Source organism: Elaeis guineensis, chromosome 2, assembly GCF_000442705.2.
Source record: "Elaeis guineensis isolate ETL-2024a chromosome 2, EG11, whole genome shotgun sequence".
NCBI classification, from domain to species: domain Eukaryota; kingdom Viridiplantae; phylum Streptophyta; class Magnoliopsida; order Arecales; family Arecaceae; genus Elaeis; species Elaeis guineensis.
In genome coordinates this window covers 116,536,681-116,542,203 of record NC_025994.2, presented here as the reverse complement: position 1 = coordinate 116,542,203, position 5,523 = coordinate 116,536,681, and the positions used below count along the sequence as shown (strand labels likewise).

The window sequence follows — 5,523 nt, the reverse complement described above, 5'->3', positions numbered from 1 at the left end:
GACCCGATCGAAAATGTTTGTAGGGGCATTCTCCAATCCATTCAATTTGTGGCCATGGAAGAGGGAGTACTTGAGCAGTTGGGTTCGGCACTATTTACGAACTCACAAATCACCCAAGGAGATTCCTTAAGAAGTCTCTCCGTATCATGTTAAGAAAAAGAGAAGACGTCTATAGGAGATGTTAAATGAATAATGAAATAGGCGTAAAGTCCCATCATAATGGGATATAGACAAAAGATGGGGGATCAAGATTAACTCGGAATCTCTTTTACATTTTTATTCTCCCTTTTTTCCCTTGTTTCCAGCAAATCTTTTCTCTTTTTCTCTTTCTCTCTCCTTTTTCTAATGCGTACTTGAAAAAAAGAAAAGGCATGCGAATAGAAAAATAGTCCCTCAAGCGAGAGGAGATTTCTTTCGAAAACTGAGGGTTCGGCCAACTTTTATTTTTGGAGATATTTTGCCATTAGGGTGACGTAACGGAGTTCCTATGATCACTCCTCATGAATGAGTTTGCATCCTCCCGATTTGAATTATTTGCCCTCCATTCTTAGATCTAACCCAGAGAGCTTAAAGGATACTGGTGCCTCTCATTTAATAAAAGCTTGACGGTCGCACAGTGTGAACCACCTCATTTTTTTTGAAAGCCAGTAGAGGGGGTTGTCAGGCTGGGAGCCTATAGAGTGGGTTGTGAGATGCCTCCGATGGATAACAGGGAGCATAGTCTATAGCCAAAAGTCTTACCGGTGAGGAAGCTCTTCGCGACAGTATAATAGCAGATAAGGTACTCTTTTTCAAAAGCGAACAGTCGCACAAGCACCCGATGCCAGTGCGAGGGAGCCCGACCCTCCTTCTAGCGCCAATCTATTGATGCAGAAATCTTTTTGGAGCCGGAGGTGCTGGAGTGAGGCAACGTTCGATGGATCGACGGTAGTTGGACCTGTAAGAAAAGTTCCGTCGGAAGTGGCTCTGGCAAGGACCCTCCGACACTCAAGTCAGATTCATGTGCAACAAGTAGGAAAAAGTGTTTGTGAGAGGGAGAGGAGATGTACCTTGGGGTCCCTTATTTATCTCTTTCATATAGAAATCGGAGCCACAGGAGAGTATGGAACTGTCAAGAATCATGTTTCTCATTAATGTCTTTGGAAATTATACCTAGTAATATCTTTCATAGCGAGCCGCCCATATTTATGGCATAGGTTGACAGGGGCTGACTACTGTTATAAATTCATAGGGGATATAGCAGGCCATAAAAAATACCTCTCACAGTCATCATGACTGGTTGTTAGTAAATATTTTGGGTCCATAAAAAATGGATCGACAATGAGAAGGCTTTCGATCATGGAGTATGCGGACTTCGACATGGCCGAAATGAGATTTCGGTCTTCACAGAGGTAAGTGAGAGTATATTCTCTCTCCTCTCTCTATGGTCATTATTTTTGCTCTCTTCCCTATTTTTTTTTTTTTTTTTTTTTTACCTTGTTGTCTGGTCTTTAGCCTGTAAGAGGATGAGACGTGAGGAACGGAGGTATTAATATTTTTATAATTTTTATATGGCCATCTCTTCACTATGATTTTTTTTTATATTTTTATTTTTTTACTCTATTGTGATGTCTCGTAGAAGAAGAAAATGAGTGAATAAAAAAAATATTTAATGCTGCTTCTCGGATCCATATAACCCAGAGGCACGTACTCGAGTATGTGTCCGATAGATAGCACGATCCAAAACCCTCCGCTCTTCGGCCGATACAGATATACCCCAACAGGCTCTTCGATCCTTCTTCCTATCAATGTTTCAATCGGACCCTCTTTCTTTGGTTCTCGATTCATAGTGGGTGCGGAGCCAGGGAGGAGAGAATAGATCTTCTGCTGACCCAGGTCAAGGGGATGGACATCACAGAGCTGATCGCGGCCAGAAGGAAGAAGTTCACCTCGGCCCCGCACGGAGTAGGCGTTGCCGCTGTCGCCGTCGCTGCGGGCGGCGGAGGTGGCGCTCCCGCCGCTGCGCCTGCCGCTATGAAGACCAAGAAAGAGGAGGAGGAGCTAGATGACGCATGATCCTAACATTGTTCTCTTTTCCCCAAAAAAAAAAAAATCTTTTTTCACAATTAATGTTTTATTTAATTTTGTGATGCAGGATGTGGGCCTTAGTTTGCTTGACAGAAGACCTTCATGCATCGTGCCCTTTTTGGAATTCAAACGGCAGTTTTGATCGTAAGGGTTAAACAGAAGAATGTGGTTCTATTTCCATCTTCTTCTTTTTGTTTTTTCCTTTTCTTTTTTTGTTTTAAAAAAACTAATGGAAATCTTGATCCATTTTTCGCTTGAATCGAACATGGAAAACTGAAGACGGAGGATGCGAGCTAGGATTTTGGAAGAGGACGGAGAGCCAGGCAGAACTGTTCTCCTCCAGATCGCGATGCGGGTGGTGACGCAGGATGCAAGAGATGTTTGTGGAGGGTGTCGTTCACTCAAAAGAGGGTGGCGGGGGGTGGGGGATGCTCAGGGAGACGGTCAGAGGACACGGGTGACATTATCTCTTCTTCGTTCGCTTGCAAGTATATGCCGCTCGAGAGAGAGAGAGAGAGAGAGGGGGGGACGGCTAAGATTCCGTTCGCTTGGGAGGCAGGGCGGAGCGCTGGCTTCCTTTTTCTTCCCCCTTTATGCTGCGGTGGCCAGGTGCGGTACGTGGTGAAAAATTGCGGTGCAAAATAATTGGCTCCATATGCTATTAAATTTGTACATTCGGAGTGGTGTATAATTTCTCTGATCTCTGGGCGTTATTTAGGGGTGGAAAGTAGGTTAAGTTTAAACCATCTATCTTATTCATAAATATATAATTTAATTTTATAAAAAATTTTGAGCTTGCATAAATTTTTAATTTTATTCTAAACTTTTGTTTAGTATAATAAGAATATTAAACTTTCAAAATTTTTCAATTCAAATTCTAGTTATGATTTTCATCAGCCTACCGTAACAGAGTTATGACGTCGCTTATTTATACAGTAAAAAAATTTGCTTATGTGGCAAAAATTAGGATTTTCATCCGTTCCAATCTAAAGCTCTTCTTATCTTCTTAGTACTGGAACACTAATGATAGCCTTGAGAGAGATGGTGTTTACCTTTGACGAAAAGTATTGATGACTGATCCTCGATTTCTATGATGGAGGTAATATTTTCAGCTTGTATTATATCGTACCTATAAATATATTATAATTTTAGATTTTTTTTTTCATAATTTCTAATCTTTACATCATGGATCCCTTAATTAACTTGAAAAATAATGTAAGAATTGTTTTATCATCAAACATTGATAGTGATTTTGAGCAGAAAGTGACCCAAACCATTGATGAAAGATGAATAGAATGGTGAAATTGGAGTGAAAGGAAGTTAGAGATAGAATTGCATTAGTTTTGATCGCTACTAATCTAAAAATGAAATCTCTTCTTTCTATTCAAAGGAGGTAGAAAAGAGAGAAGATAATGATCCAAAGGAAGGATTTTTTCACCTTTCTATTGATAGAAACCCCACACAGAAGAAAATAACAGAAAGGAGAGAAAAAAAATTTTAAATTTTTTTTCAAATTAATAAAAGAAAGCCACATAAGCAGATCACATGTATCACGTGACACCAATCACGGCAAGCAGATAGAAATCAGAGAAAGGGTCTAAATTTAAATAATTTAAAAATTCGATGATCTAATTGTACTAAATAAAAATTCAGAAAGAAATTAAAAATTTTTAAAAAAATTTAAAATTTTTTATATAATTAAGCCTAAATATATTGCTTCAAAATATTTTTTTACTGATTAAAATAACATATGCCATAATTTATACATTCTCTTTAAACTCAAACAAGCTTAAAACTCTAGCTAAATTTTATGCAAAGCACAAGCTACTCGTCAATAGCTAGCTCCTTTTATTTTTTTTGGTACAAACAGACGGTCACACTATTTTGGTGTAAGAGCAGTACTAATGAACAAAATACAAAATATCCCATAGGACTGGCTGGCAGACATCCTCTGGCCTTCAAATTCAGTCCCCCGAATGCTCCGCCACAAAGGCTACAACCCAATCTGCTGTGCTATTTGTCTTCCTGTAGATGTGGCAGATAGATATCGCAGCAGATTAACGAAGGAAAGTCCAAATGTCACAGATCAACGGATGAGCCTCTTGCTGCTTCGAGCCATCCTGGATCCAGGCAATAACGGTAGCAGGTCGTCCTCGATGAAGATTCTTTCCACACGAAGCTCCCACACTGGAAAGATGATGCCAGCCCAAGCAACGTGAAGCTCCATTCTGGGACTGAGGGCTCATAGAGATGGAACCCTCCAGTTGCTAGCAGTCCGCATCAGGGCCACGGATAACGAAACTAGCTCTACCTCTGCTCCCCCCTAATACTACCATCAAAGTTTACTTTGACAATCCCTAAGGGGGCCTCTCTAGAGATAAATAAGGCTCGCTAGGGTGCTACTGGAGTAGCATAAGAGTCCCAGTGATCAAAGGTATTAAGGGGATCAGTAGCAACATCAAACTGAAGGTACTTCACAGCGAGGCAACAGGCTCTCTCTAGCACCTTACGCATAGAAGCCACCTCACCATCGAAGACTAGACAGTTTCTAGAAAGCCAAATCTGATAAGATATATAAATCATCTAACTGCCATAGAAGTGCTCTCCCTCAGTCACACTCTGACGAATCATACTCAGGAAGGACTCTAGCCACAGGCCACTACTCGACTCCCAGGTGTAGACACTAGCCTGTCTCCAAATCAGCCTTGCCCTCAGATAGTGCAGGATGGCGTACTTGATCAACTCCTCGAGCACCCACATTGGATTGGAGATCGGAATGTTCATGCCCCTCCCTCTAAGAAGAGTGCACGTCGGTAAACGATCTCAAGCAAGCGTTCAAAAGAAGAGCCTCACTCTGGGATGGATAGCCATTCTCCAAATCTATGCCACCTCAATCCTCCTAACTACCATCGGTCTGCACATTTGGGTTAGGTCACGCAAGGGGATCTTTGAGCAGCAAAACTGACCCCAAACCTTCACGTCCCTACAGGAATGAATCGAGATCAGAGTGGCTAGAATCTGGTCAGCAAGCTAACCACCAAACAGGCAGTTGACCTCCTGGACTCACCAACTCCTGCCATCCTCAGTCATTAGGTCGCAAACTTACCCCTGAGCAGCCACCTCGCTGCTAATAAAGGTCGACTAATGGAAAAGGGGCAATCTTGAGATCCAAGCATCAAGAGTCACATCAATCGAATAGCCATCCCCAATCAACCAACTGACCTCATCCATCATACTGAGACCTCGAGCACAGATCTTTCAAATGGAGGAGCATCCATGAGCTGCCTCGATCGAAAGCCCCTGGCTCCACTCCTCGTATCGGGCTCTCATCACTCTGCTCCAAAGATAATCCAGCTAAATAAGGAATCTGATAATATGTATGACGATCAAGGCCTCCTTCCAGACCATAAGGGATTGGATCCCTAGACCACCATCCTCACAGGCTGACAAATCACC

General features: G+C 41.9%; 1 long non-coding RNA gene across 2 annotated transcripts; it reads left to right on the top strand.

Annotated features, from left to right (window-relative positions):
* Window positions 1-1,462: 1,462 nt before the first annotated feature.
* Window positions 1,463-2,739, top strand: LOC140855499 (uncharacterized). 2 transcript variants are annotated; one of them, XR_012138413.1, is made up of 3 exons: window positions 1,581-2,049; window positions 2,135-2,211; window positions 2,347-2,739. It is a non-coding gene; the product is annotated as an uncharacterized lncRNA (long non-coding RNA). The 2 variants fall into 2 exon arrangements; XR_012138412.1 differs by having other exon boundaries at window positions 1,463-2,211.
* Window positions 2,740-5,523: the final 2,784 nt, after the last annotated feature.